Raw genomic sequence first — 14057 nt, 5'->3', positions numbered from 1 at the left:
GTGCTTTCTTTGCTCAGGTTTCATAAAAAAAAGGGGGGTTATTTTTACTTGGGTGGTACTGGTTCTGTTTGGTCACAGGATGGCGCGCATAGTATATTTAATTTTACAACTTTACTAAAGTCAGCTAATCTCATTACTATAAGTACTTTATCTTTTGTGCTGGGCCGTCAAGGTCAGTTTGTCTCTTTCGTATAAGAACTCAAGTAATTTGAAATGAGGCACAGACAAGGGTGTGTATATGCAACACTGTTAATACAGAGGCATAAATTACAACCACAGAGTTTGTTGTGTTAGCCTCTGACCCTTTGTCATCTGACCTTCTGCCATCGGCATCTGAAATCAAAGACTTTGATCTTTGACAATAAATACACATGGTGCCCCACCCGTGCATGGCTCCCTTCCTCCCACTTCCCCTCAGCACCTTTCAGGCTGGAACTCTGCCAGGCTGCAGACATCTCTTTGCAGAAGTGAGAAATCCATGGGTTTTTTGGGTAAAAAGGGAAATCCCTGTTTTTCTCCATTTTCCCATGGGAAATGGAAAATCCAGATCCCTGGTTTATTATGGGGCAAAGCTGTATTGTCCATGTCAGAAAAAGAGGATGCTGTACTGAGAAATGGAGAGGGCAGTGCCAGCTGCTTCAGTACAGACCTGAGACACAGTCAGCTGCCACTGCTGACCAAAAAGTCAATGGTAGCTTTTTTTCACTCCTCCACAAAGATGGCTCCTGGGTCTGCTGCCCTGATCACCTTAATGCTCCTTCAATGAAACCATGTCCTTCCATTTTAGAAATTGCTTTCACAGCGCTAAGAATCTGTGCTTTTTAGGTGAACTGGTTTTTAGGTGAACTGTATTTTAAATTTCAAAGGGTGTTTGTCTGAACTAAGACATCAGATTATAGTCATTCCTGTCTCTGAGACTATACTGTTACAGTTCTTAGTTCTTAATAAACACATTCTTGATAAAGCTACTTAGGTACAGCACATACTGTCTGGGACTCCTAATTCTGCTGAACCTGTATATATGTACAGATCTGAAGCTAGCATTTAAGGATCTAAGATAGTCTAATAGTGAAGGGAAAATGTATTGTATTTCCTAATATTGCATAAGCATCTTTTGGCTTTATAGTAAGCACCTTCATATCTTTTAGGATGATAGGAACAAAGCCTTCATCTGTCAGAAAGTCTAATCTATACTAGAGTTGATGCTGTTTGTAAAATTTCTTCCCTCCACAGTATATAGAAAAATCAAGGAGATATTTAATGAATTTAGAAAAGGCTTTGGTGCATTATTCTTTCTTAGGGATTTATCACTTTTATACAATTTTTCCTCTTGCCAATTCATAACATATTATGTGTCCTGTCATTTCACAGCCTTGGGAGGACTCCAATGAAATAATAGAGGGAATAGGTTTATGATTTATTTCTACACAGTTAGCATTCTTTCCTTTAATATGACCATAAAATCTCCACTTATGGGATTCAGTAATCCTCTGAGTTTCATGCCTGACACTATTAAAATAAGCTTTCATGACAGAAGTCTATTTTCTATGTCTAACTTCATGCTATTTAGCAATAGACATTTGAAAATGAGGATAACTTGCCAATCCTGCTTTCATCTCATTTTGTAATTGTAATATATCACAACTCCTAGTTCCCTTTTCTTTGGTCAGTGACCCTTCACCCATCACAGACCCACTGAATATATTACTGTTTCTTAATCCCACTGGAGTTTTAAGAATTCAAAGGATCTAACTCTGGATGTTAGTAAAACCCTCTTGAGTGCTCTCTAAATTGCTATTGCCTATCACTCGAAGAGGAATCTATTGGGATTCTTTGTGCTGTTTGTTCATTTCTCCAGTTTTCAAGCTGTCATCTTTTTTTATAAGCAATTTTATTTCCTTGAATGAACATTGCATCTCATTTCTGATACCAGCTCCCGTTGTTACAACATACAGTTCTTAAGACTCTATGTAATGCAGCCTATGATTAAGCATTGTGTTACTAAGTTATTTGCTTTTTCCTTCCATACTGAGCCTCTATAAAACTGTACCTAGACTAGATGGATGAATATCTGACCTAGCAGTGCTAGAAGAAGCAAAGAAGTAGCTTTACTGGGGAAGTGGGGGTGTGCGTGCGTGTGTGTGTGTGTGTGTATATGCAAAATGTAGCTACAAATGTATTGGTGTACCACCGTTTTAAATATAGCTCTGTTTAAAATTTTAAATTTAACAGGTGTAATTAGCGCCTCAGCCTTTTGCATGTTACACTGATTTAAAATACGCCAGAGCTTTTTTCCCCTTCACCCCAATTAAAAAAAGGATCTTTGTAATGATATCCTCTCAAGAAAATGTTTAGCATTGACTTTTTAATGGGTCTAGTATTGGACTGGTTGAATTTTGACTCTTGTATATATGGATACTGGCTAGATTTGGCTTGTTTCTAAAGTCCTTACCTATTACTTCTCTTTCAGACTGCTCTACCTTTTTAGGATGGCTTCTATTTTCACTTCTAGGCTAGGTACAGACATTCAAAAACCCTGAAGTGGAATTTATTTAAGTTATACGGTTTTCTGTAAGTGGTGTAGTTTACACTAGTGGTGAGCAAAACACACATTTGCTCTTTGTTAGCGGGGAACAAATCTTAGATTGGGCTCTGCCACTTTTAAACCAGTCTGTGTGTGCTGAACTTCTGTTTTGTTATGGCTATAGACTAGTTTCCAATCACTTACATTGGTAAAAGTATAATGTCTTTACCTGGCCCTAGTGTTAGTGAAGCAGTGACTCATTCCAAACCGTGCTAATCAGAGTAAATGTAAAAAAAAAATGTTTTTGGCTTTATATCATAGCCATAAAACTGTAGCTGGAGGATCTTTCTCCCCTGCTCAGGGTCAGACCCATCATCATATTTGGGGTCAGGGAGTGATTTTACCTCATGGTCAGAATGGTATGGACTGTGGTTGAGGGGCAGGGTGTAAGGTTGCTTTTGTCTGTAGAAGGGGTGTGGTCCTTTCCCTTGGATCTCTGAAGCCTATTTTAATTACCTCTGCAGTGAACAGGATATTGGCCAACATTGTCCACTTGTTTTGCCTGTGGCTTTGTGACAGGTTTGCCTGCATAGTTTTAATAATAGGTAATAGAAGGATTTGCCTGGGATGGTTTGGAAAGAGACCCGGCACCAGGAAGTGGGTTGGACTAGTTGACCTCCAGAGATCCCTTCCAGCCCTACTTTTCCATGATGCTATGATTGATCATGAATGCAAAAACTTATTTCATCCACACCTGAACCTTTTTGAATTTCATGGTCTGCAAGTTGCATAAATGGGCTCTGTCTGGAAAAATAATTGTTCTGAGTTGTGAAATGAGTATTGAGTATTCCAAATTCTGTTTTTTAACTGGTTTAATGTACAATGTGTTAATTAATTGTTAAAATTATTACTGCTGTGTGTCATAAGACAATGAAATTATGGCTGAAGTTAATTTGATCCTGTGCGTTTGAATCAATGATTTAAAGAGGGAGGGGAAGTTTTAATTTGTAATCAGGTTTTTAATGCAATTTACCTTGCTCTATTTCCAAAAATCTCATAGCTGGGAGTCGCTTTATTTACAAATAATAATAATTATAAAACCCCCAAACCCCACAAAATGCAGAGTTTTATTTCAAGAAAACCTGTTTCTAATGCTATGCAATGTTTAAAATAAAGTTCATTATTATCTAACTTTGTAATCTTCATGAAAAGGGATTGTCTAATGCCATTAATTATTGGAATCAGAATGGGGATTAGTAATTTTGCTAACTGAATACCAGGGAACAAAAGCTACTGATACTGCATGCCAAATAGTTTTATCCTTATGGAGCATCAAAGACCACACAAAACATCTGATGTGCTGAGTTGATCCATGTACTTTTACAGCTTTTTGTCATAGCATCACCTAGAGAGATAAGTGTCCTGTTGTGCCTAGGTACTGAACATACCAAAGCAAGTAGTAATCCCTGTTCAGAGAAAAAAACTTGGGATCTAATAGGGCGAGAGAGAATGTGCCTATCTCAGCTCGAATATCCGCTCTCGTGCCACCTTGGTGCGTGTGCCTGATGTCAGGCGTGATGGAGCCTCGTGTGACTTCTGGAGAGGCCCTCCATCACTTCAGGAAAAACCCCAAAACTCACCTGCCATGACTTCGGAGGGTCCCTCAGGAACTGTTATGACTCCTGGCAGAGATACGTGGGGCTCCACCTCCCCTACACCCCGTTCATCTGCCAGCCCTCGAGACGAGCCTCTGGATCTTTATGTGGCTTGCCTTCTGGTGATGTCAATTCCTGATCTTCATGCCCCCTTTCATGGTCGGTTTCTTTGCTTTCCTCTGATCAGGCTCAGGGGCCGCTGGATGCCCAACTCTTGAGGATATCTCTCTGGAAGCTTGGTGATTCCTGGTTGGCTCAGTATGTGGCTGTTGCCCTTAGACATTGCCCGTGTCTTGCTGCTGAAGTCCAACAGACAACAAACAACAAAGCAATTACTAAGAACCTATGCTGAGGCAAAAGAAAAGGCAAGAGAGAAAAGGAAAAGGAACCGCTCAAATAAGAGGAAAACATTAAAAAAAAAGACTGAAGAAGAGAGGGGTCATTGGACTAATCAGCTATTTTACAAATGGGAACCTGAAGCACAGAAATCAAGTGCTATATGACAGAGATGGGTATTAAAGTCAGGCTTTTGAATTCTAATCCCCTGCTAGAACAATATAATCAATCTTCCTCTTAAGGGCTCAACATTTATAGTTGAGTATAGGCAGACAAGATTCTCTGGGTTCTTGTGACATCTTTTATTAGATGAACTAAATAGTTGGAAAAATTCTTCATTGAAAGTTTTTGGGCACAAACACACTTCAGTTTTCTTCAGAAGGGTGTTTGTGCCTGAAAATTTGCAAAGAAGAATTTTTCCAACTATTTAGTTTGTGTAATAAAAGATATCATATCTACCAAAAGAACCTTGTCTGCCTATGTCCATAGACCAACACAGCTGTAACCAGCAGCCCTATAGTTGAGTATAGAATTTTTAGACCTGGAGAACTACTTGAAGTAAAATAGCATCTAACAGCTGGATGCTTCATAATTGGAGAGCTGAGTCTCCTTCATCCCAGTGCAAATCATGAGTAATTGAACTCCTGTGTAGGAAGTGGCAGTGATGTCAAATTGACAGAAGTGACAGCAGAATCAGGACCTAAATATTTTCTATTTTCCTAGTGTTTATGACTCCTGGGTGGCATTTAAAGTGTGTGTTAGAAAAATGGGGGTATAACTGTCCTTTGTGCCTGCATTTAACACTTAAACATTTATTAACAAATTAATGTAATTGCCTACCACATACATACCATAAAATGCAGTAGCATTTTAACAAGATATCAATAAATGTGAATATCCTGAATACCGAGAGACATATCCTATTATGATACTTGGCGTATTAATTTAAAAATTTCACATTGAAAACATGATGTTTATTGTTATAAATCAAATTGATTCTGTTGCTATTGCTACAACATGTGGCAGGCAAGAGAGAACAGCAGGCAGGAGGAACTGGACAGCTTGGGGAAATGGAATTGGTGCCTGTTCATAGCCCATCTAGGTTTACAATGAGTTGTTAGCACTGAGCAGCCATCATTATCCAATTGTGAAATGAGTTTGGTCTCAATGCAGTTCCACATGTGCAGGTAGGCACAGCAGAGAAATCCAAAAATGCTCAAACTAGGGGTTCTTTCATGCCTACAGGACTTTGCCCTAGACTGGGTGGGATATGTTGGGGAGGAGTTAATATGAGAGAGTGTATCATGCCTGTTCAGTGCATAAATGGAAAATGAGCTTTAGTACTATTAATAGATACTGTTTTAAATTGACCTAAATTAATTAGTAACTTCCTACCCCGATAGGCTGCAAATGAATTGTTGGCAACCTCAGTGCATAACAAGATATCATTAATTAAATAAACCATATTTTCTCACATACAAACAGCCCTGTAATATAATATGCATCTTGTTTTCAAAAGGCAGAACAAAGAAAAAATGGTCTTTCCTTATAGTAAGTAACTGAGTAGAAGCAACTAGAAAGCAGAGCCTATGCGTTGTTCTGCTCCCTATGAGTTATTTGTAGGTTTTACCTTCACTTATGCCTGTAAATTGAAGAAATTGCTCTTACCATATTTCTCATATATAAGCACACAGCAGCTGTTTTTGTGAGAAAATGTGTATGTTTTATGGTAGTTTAAGTAGTTTTAATTTTTAAACCTAATTTTATTACTAGGTCTTGCATTTCTCACTGTTCTCTCTAGATCTCTTGGAACTGAGGCTTCGTAAAATGAGAGACAACTTTTTTATAACCAGTTTAGGTATTCCTATATATGTAGAATTGGGTGGAGTATATTAAATAGTGTTCAGGCCACTGACTCTGTTAAGGATCATGAGAAGTAAGTAGTAAAAACTTTTAAAGCACCAACATTCTGTAACATAGGTAAACAATTTTCTTCACTTGATCTGTTTTTTACTCTAATATCTGTTGTTCTTGTCCCAAACAGCTCTTTTTATTTTAAGCTATGTTATTTTTAGGCAGCTTGTCAATTCAGAAACCTGTCTGCAGCCATCTGGTTTGGTATAGGAGCTCTCTAGTGGCCTTAACAGTGCATGCCCAGTTCAGACCATGGGGCGTGTCCCTGCAACTTGGATGTCAGGCTGTGTTCACCTCCAAGGGAGGCCCTGACACTCTCCTGCCACAACTTGGTCTTCCTTTCAGTAGTGGGACCCTCCTTTGTGGGAGCTCGTGGATCGGACACTGCCCTTTGTGGCTGTTCCTGGGACTCCACCTCCCCTACACCCCAACCATATACTAGCCCTCAGGATGACCAGGTGATGGACCTCTGGTCTGCTTCTTTGATGTTCTCTCCTACTCTGGTCCCCTCTTGCCTGTCCCTCGGTGCCTCTCTTTGCTCCAGATGTCTACGGGGTGTGGGACTGATCCTGCCTCAATGTCCATTCTGACCTTGCCCTCAGGATGTCACATTCCACGGAGCTGCCTCTGCTCCTCTCCTTGACCCTGCGGGTCGATTGGGGATGCCTTCCCCAGTTTGGGCCCCGGGTGCCCCTCAAGTTGATAACATAAAACAAAGAAGAAAAAGAAGAGAAAAAGGAAAAGAACAGTAGGGGTTCGGGCTTCAGCCCATCCCACTCATGGATCCAGCGTCTGCAGTCATTAGGATCCCTCAACACTGTCCTCCTTGGCCCTGCTGTCCTGGTGGGCCAGGTGTATACTCCTTTAAGGGAGCCAGGACCCTTCCTGTGGATCCTCATCCAGTCCCCCATTGGGCTCATGGTCCTGTCATTATGAGGCCTGGGGAGCAGCCTCACTGCTGCCCACCCTGTTTCCCCACCTCCAGCCAGCTTTTAAATCATCTGGGTGGTGGTTTCTGATGGCATCATCCACTGGCACTGCTCCCAGCCGCAAATAAAAGTGGCTGATGAACTGCACTGGTGGCTCTTAGTGCAGTGCAGCTTTTTCTAAGGGAGGTAAGTGAGGCCCCTCTTTAGGGCTTTTGGGTTCTTCTTTCTTGCAGCTCACCCCAGCCTTGGGTCCAGCCATGGGAGAATGTTTCAGGACCTCCGTTTGTGTCCCCCTGGGACACTGTTCATTTATGATGTCCAGTGATATATGGGTAGGTAGCAGATGTTGACCACAACCATTTAAGTCCAGCAGTAAATTATGTAAAACATAATGTAGATCTGTAGATATTATTTTCAACCCCCAAATAAGGTCTCTTAATTTATACTTTTAATGTATTTGCATGTTGCTGTCTCTCTGCACTGTGGACACAAATTATAGCAAATAGAGCAGTTGATTAGCAAACAAAGTCGTCTGTTCTGGGTCCAGTACCATTAACTTTTTTATTAATGTCTAGAAAACAGGATTAAAAAGCTTCCTGATCAAATTTACACCAAAATGTGAGGGGCTGCAAACACTTTTGAGGAAAGGATTAAAATTCAAGAGGACCTCGGTAAATTTGAATTGGGCTGCAGAAAGCAAAATGAAGTTCAGCAAAAATATACATAAGGTGCTAAATCGTTAGGAATGAAAACTGAATGTGAAGATCCAGAATAGAAGACAGCAGGCTTGGCAGTACCACTAGGATTTATGGTGGACCACAGAGTCAACACAAGTCAGCAATACAATGCTGTCACGAAAACAAAACGAAAAAGCAAATGCAATGTTGGGTTGCACTAACAGAAGTATTGTAAGCAAGACATTGGAGACAGATAGGGCTCATATGTAGTATTATGTTCAATTTTGGGTACTATATTTTAAAATAAAAGAAACTGGAACAGATTTTAAAACAAATGACAGAAATGTTAAAGGGATTAGGATGCTATCCATACAAAGAAAGGTTGAGAAAACTAAAGAAATTTAGTCTGGAGAAAGAAATTAAGGTAAGACGTGATAGTAGTTCTCAAATACTTTAAAGACTGCCATAAAATAAATCAAGACGTAAGGATTTAAACTACAGGAAAGCAGATTTAGATTAAATATATGGGGAGAGGGGAAACATGTCCATAAGTCTTAGAACTGTAGGAAAATGAAAGGAGCTGCTTGGGAGATTGTGGAAACTCCTCACTGGAGGTTTTCCAAGAAGGGTTTGGAAAGGTATCTATCTGGTATAATTTAGGAATAGTGTGTCCTGCATTTGCACAGGGGAGTACATTAAATGATCCTTCAGATCTCTTCAAACAGAGATGTAACTAGCAAGATTTGTGCCCTGGGGGGGCAAACCCTTGTCAGAGCATGAAGTAGGGTATATGTGGGAGGTGTCAATCTCCAAACTCTGTTAATCTTGAGGAAAAACCATGACTTTTATAATTAGCACCTGCAAATAAATGTGAGGGCAAAAATGCACGTGTAATTTCATGTGGAAATTGCTTTAACAAAATTTAGAAGTAGATTATCATTTTTTTAAAAATTGCACTGAGAATTATTTGTCTAAGGACCTGACTTATTAGACTCTTAGTCCCATTAGCTTTGGGAGTTGCCTTTTTCTTCCCCACGGGCCCAGAACCACATACATCCCTTCCTGCAATATTGGAATAATAGAGTGACAACTCAGCCTTTTGCAAAAAACACAATGAAAAAAAAGTGACACTACTTTGGCACAGATACTTTAAATTTTGAGTCAAAAGTACTGCCAGTGTGAGCCTCATTCTCATATTTTCTATGGTTCTATATATCCCATGATACACCATAGTTTGCCATCTTGTGGCACACCATGGGAGATAAAAACCAACCGTAGAGCCCCATCTATGGGAGCACTGTGGGAAACTTTCTTTAACTACATTTCCCTTGGGACACTGTGCTGGCATATGTGAACTTAAATGTTTCTTTCTCTGTCTGAAAATTTTAGTTTTCAGATGTTCTGCTTCTTTTGAAATACAGTTTCACTTTGCAAAGGTTGTTTAAAAAATCATTACTCAACATTTCTGACAGATTTTTTTTAACCAGTCTTGTTTCATATGCCTGATGCAGTTGTTGGAATGTAGAAACTTTTACTTGTGATATTGTGATGCATGATTTGAAAGAGTTGGTGCATAGCATGTTAACTGAGTTCACCAACAGAACTGATATTGTTTATAGTTCCTTCAATAGCTGCATTATTTTTCTCTTAGACAAACTTACATTATATGAATTAAAGCCCCACCCCCCTTTGAAAATTTTACTGCAAAATCTGTATGTAGGAAGCTAAGTAACTGGTTTTCAGTCTCTCTCTTTTTTTTTTTTTTGGCCAAATACTGATTTAGAATGGTAAGCAGTCTTGATATAAATTCTTCAGAGGGGAATTATCTTTTCTGTATTAATATGACACCCACACTCTGATGGGTGTGTGGAGTGATAAAAGTAGATAAAGTGAGGAATACTTACAACAGAAGATCAGTGAAGGTAGTGGAGGCATCTAAGATAGTACAGAAGTGATAGTACATGCATGGTATGGGCATGTTCAAAGGAATCTGGAAGAATAAGTGGGAAATGAAGTTACCAGAATGGCACTACCAGGGAAAAGAAGCAGAGGAAGATTGAAGATGAAATGGAGAGATATAGTGGAGAGGGACATGAGAGAGAAGGAGTTGGAAGAAGAAGGTATGTATGACCAAAGCTGGTGGAGAGCCAGGAATCCAGAACAGTGATCATGTTTAGCTGGGGACAAGCAAGAGGAGGAGATATTGTACTCAGCATAATGGTGCTCTTGGGTGCTACCAGTCTGTAACTCTGTAGTCATTACTGATGCATTTCTAAGTTTAGTTTATAAATCAAGATTGAAAATCTGGGCTATGAACAAAGTTGTTATTCACCAGCCTTCAAGTATCTTTTACCTTCTCAGATTTGTAGAACTTTGATAGTAGTTTAAGGAGTTTTATCTTGCCCATCTCTCCTCATTCAATAAAATAGTCTGTGGATATTTTGTGGATGCAGACCTGCTCCTTATCCCAGTAAACTTATTGGAAAAATTGCCATAGACTTCAGTAAAGGTTGTATAGCTAAGTGCAAAATCTTGCTTGCTTTACTTACAGAAGGCACAAATAAAGTAAATCAATGTAGTTATTTACATGAGTGAACAGAGATTTTGCTATGTTATTGCAACTAAAGAAAGATTAAAATGGTTAGCACAAGGAAGTATTCTTCTGATTTTAAAAGAAAATCTTTTAAAGGCCGAGTATTACTTGCCAGGGCCATTAGATTAAATTCCATTGAAATCTAAATCCAATCTTCAAAGACTAAAAACATCAAAAATAATAATGCTACCTTTACTCCAGCAGTTCCCAAACTCTGACATATTGCGTACTGCCAATTTAAAATGATACAACCTTAAGTGCCACCAGCAATTTTTCAGTTCAAACTTAAGTACCACTAGCAACATTTTCTCATATAAAGTAATTATAATAAATTTGTTAATGCATACCACTGACAGGTTGCCTGTGTACCACTGGTGGTACCCATACCACAGATTGGGAACTGCTGTTTTAGTCGATGATTTATTTTATTTCAGTCAGATACCTCTAAACACACCAATAGCTATTAACTGGGGTTTATCATCAAGATTGAGCACAAGAGGAGTAAATTTCAATAAGGTTCTTTGATTTGAGGCAACCAAAGTGAAAGAAACCACTGAACTGAAGAGTTAGTCTGGAAACCTTTTGTACAGAAGTCCTGGTTTCATAATAAAATGGAAGTAATGGAAATACTGGGCTTTGGCTGTTTAAAGTTTTGTATACTTCTTTTTTTAAGTTTCTATCAGTTTTATTTTTAAATGTCTTTCGCTTTGAGAAAATAATTACAGATCAAATGAAAGATTTTTTTGTAAGAGTGTGTCATTTAAGCATGTGTGCATGTACATACACATGTGCACACATACATGTACATATAAAAATATAGAAGTAAAAGAAGCTTTAATACTCTGATCTCTCATATCTATATATTTAAAGAAGTAATGACAGCTATTGCTAGGGAGAGACCCCCAAACCAGAACTACTTATATAAAACTTATATTAAGGTCTAGACCAATAGTTAGAGTGTGGAGCCCATTTCTAGGCATTATACAGAAAGCCTGTTAAAACTTGGTGTGTGGAACCTTCCTGCTGAAAAATGCAGATGTAGTTTAACTGACAAATGTCTGATTTTATTTGTGACTTAGTTTTGAAAAATCTCAAAGTCAAAATATTTTTTTCTATTTCTGAAATGAAATGGTTTGATTACTTTGAAACAATGTTTCATTTTGAAATTTATCCTTACAAGAATTTTTAAAATGTTTGTTTGACCCTAAGGAAAGTTTTTAAGGACATTTTTTTTTGCATTTCATCAGGATATTATTAAAATACAAAAAGCCCCTCAAACAAAACCATCCACCCCCTCTACCTCTCTCCCCCCGCAAATAATAACGCTCCTCTACCAACTAACAAAAAAATTCCAACACAATTGATTTCAGGCAACTTGAATGGACTGTTTTTCAGTTTTTTCAGTTTGGCTTTCAAACCAAAAAAACCCCTTTATTCACACAGCTCTAATAACACTGCCCAGTGTATATACTGTATAAGCAGGGAAGTTGCTGCTTCAGCAAATCATTCTTCTTTGCCTTAATCTTTCAAAAGGAAATAGGCAGTTGTTTAGTGAGCAGCTTGAAAATGTCATGAGAAATGGGTATGAAATAAATGGAAGCAATAATGAATAAACAAGGGTGTGGGCTTTTATTCAGTCTTGTTAAGATAAAAAAAATTGGTTCTTCTTCAGTTGCTGCACATAATTACAAAAATGAAGTTTCACTGCTTGCTTTGGTTCCCCCCTGCATTTCTTTAAAACGATCTGTGGTGTTATAAAGTAAATGTCCTGTGGACCGAATTATTTCCTTTTCTCTAGTTGCTGTGTTGCAAGAAAAAAGCCCTAGTATACATACATCCTAACCTGGAGTTGTGTACATGATTTCAAAAGGCACCAGATAGGCAAAGGGATATGATGGACTGTTTTCCTGTGATGGCGAAGACTTGCTAATGGGGAAACACCAATTAATTAGTGCAGAGGGTCATTCATCCTCTATATCCTGAAGTGCCTAAGTTGAAGTAAATTAATTCCCCTGAAAATAGGTCTACAGCTTGACCCCAGTCAGAGCTGGGTCCATATAAAGGAACACTATGCAAATCAGGTAAGTTGTACATATGTATATTTATTGTGCCTGCTGGGCTTTAGTTACCCCAAGAATATGGCTCTGATGTTTCAGCCGGGCCTCAGGGCCCTTAAAGGCATTGAGGTTATTCTTTCCCCATATCGCCACTCCCGCTCTCGCCTGCCACGTCTTGATGTCCCGCCAATGGGTGGGTCGCCTAGCGGGTCCCTCACTGCCCGGGTCTGACCCGGCGGATGTACACAGGGCTCCACCCTGGCCTCATGCCACCTTTCCTGAGCTGACTCAGTGGAGTCCTGTGGCCCGTCAAGCCAATCCAGCTTCCTCCAGGGCCCTGTCCCTTGAACGCCTAGGGTCGAGCTGCCCTGGATACAGGGTTGGCTTACGTCCCCTTTCCCTGGTCCCCTAAGCCTAGTCTAACCCTGCTTCCAGAGTTTGGGCGGTGACCCTGCCCCGATCATGACCCCTTGTCCAGGTCCTCCACTCCCTTCTGGGTTGGTCCTTCACCTGGGTCCTGTGCGTTCTGTGCGGCTACTCCCACTCTCCAACGTCCTGGTCAGTCCCCACTCTCTCTTCACCGGCTGCTGGGACTCCCACGGGATTCCTCGCCAAGGAGCTCCTTGCTCTGGCCCTCTAATCCCCCCTGGATGCCTCTGGGAGCCACGTGGGTTTCCTGTGAGCATTGTCCCGTGCTGCAGGTGAGTCACCGGCATCACCCCAGTCCCCGGGACAATTATGAAACAAATTCACAATAAACACAGCACAGCCGGAGGTAAGCGGGCTCGTGGTGGGAAGGGGTTAACTCCTCGCTCCCTGGGAGGAGGCTGCTGCCTGGTGCCGGGCTGGGTCAAGCCCCCGCCCAGGCCCCTACTTGGCCCAGCCCCCCAGGGAGAGAGAAGAGAAGGACGGGGTACTCACCAGTCCCCCTCCTGTAGGGCAGGGCCCCCCAAATCCTGGGCAGGGCCCCCCTGGCCTGAGAAGCCAGCGTCCCCTGATGGCAGGCCCACTGCGCATGCGCGTAGTTTAAAAGGGCCCGCCAAACAGGGGAAAAAAAAACCAAAACAAAACACTCAGGTAGGCTCCAGAGCGGTGAGAGACGCACAGGTGAAGCCCGCTGCGCCACCGCTCCCCCGAAGCCCCCCAGACACCCCCTCAGCAGCCACCGAGCCCCCTGCCGACCCCCAGCACAGCCGGAGGTAAGTGGGCTCGTGGTGGGAAGGGGTTAACTCCTCGCTGCTGGGAGGAGGCCGCTCCCTGGTGCCAGGCCGGGTCAAGCCCCCGCCCAGCACCCTACTTGGCCCAGCCCCCCAGAGAGCCGCGCGAACAGACTGCGCAAACAGGCACCCGAGTTAGCGCGGAGTTCGCGCAG

This window comes from Crocodylus porosus, unplaced genomic scaffold (assembly GCF_001723895.1).
Source record: "Crocodylus porosus isolate Cpor-Errol unplaced genomic scaffold, CroPor_comp1, whole genome shotgun sequence".
Taxonomy (NCBI): domain Eukaryota; kingdom Metazoa; phylum Chordata; order Crocodylia; family Crocodylidae; genus Crocodylus; species Crocodylus porosus.
Note: the sequence above shows the minus strand (reverse complement) of the source record.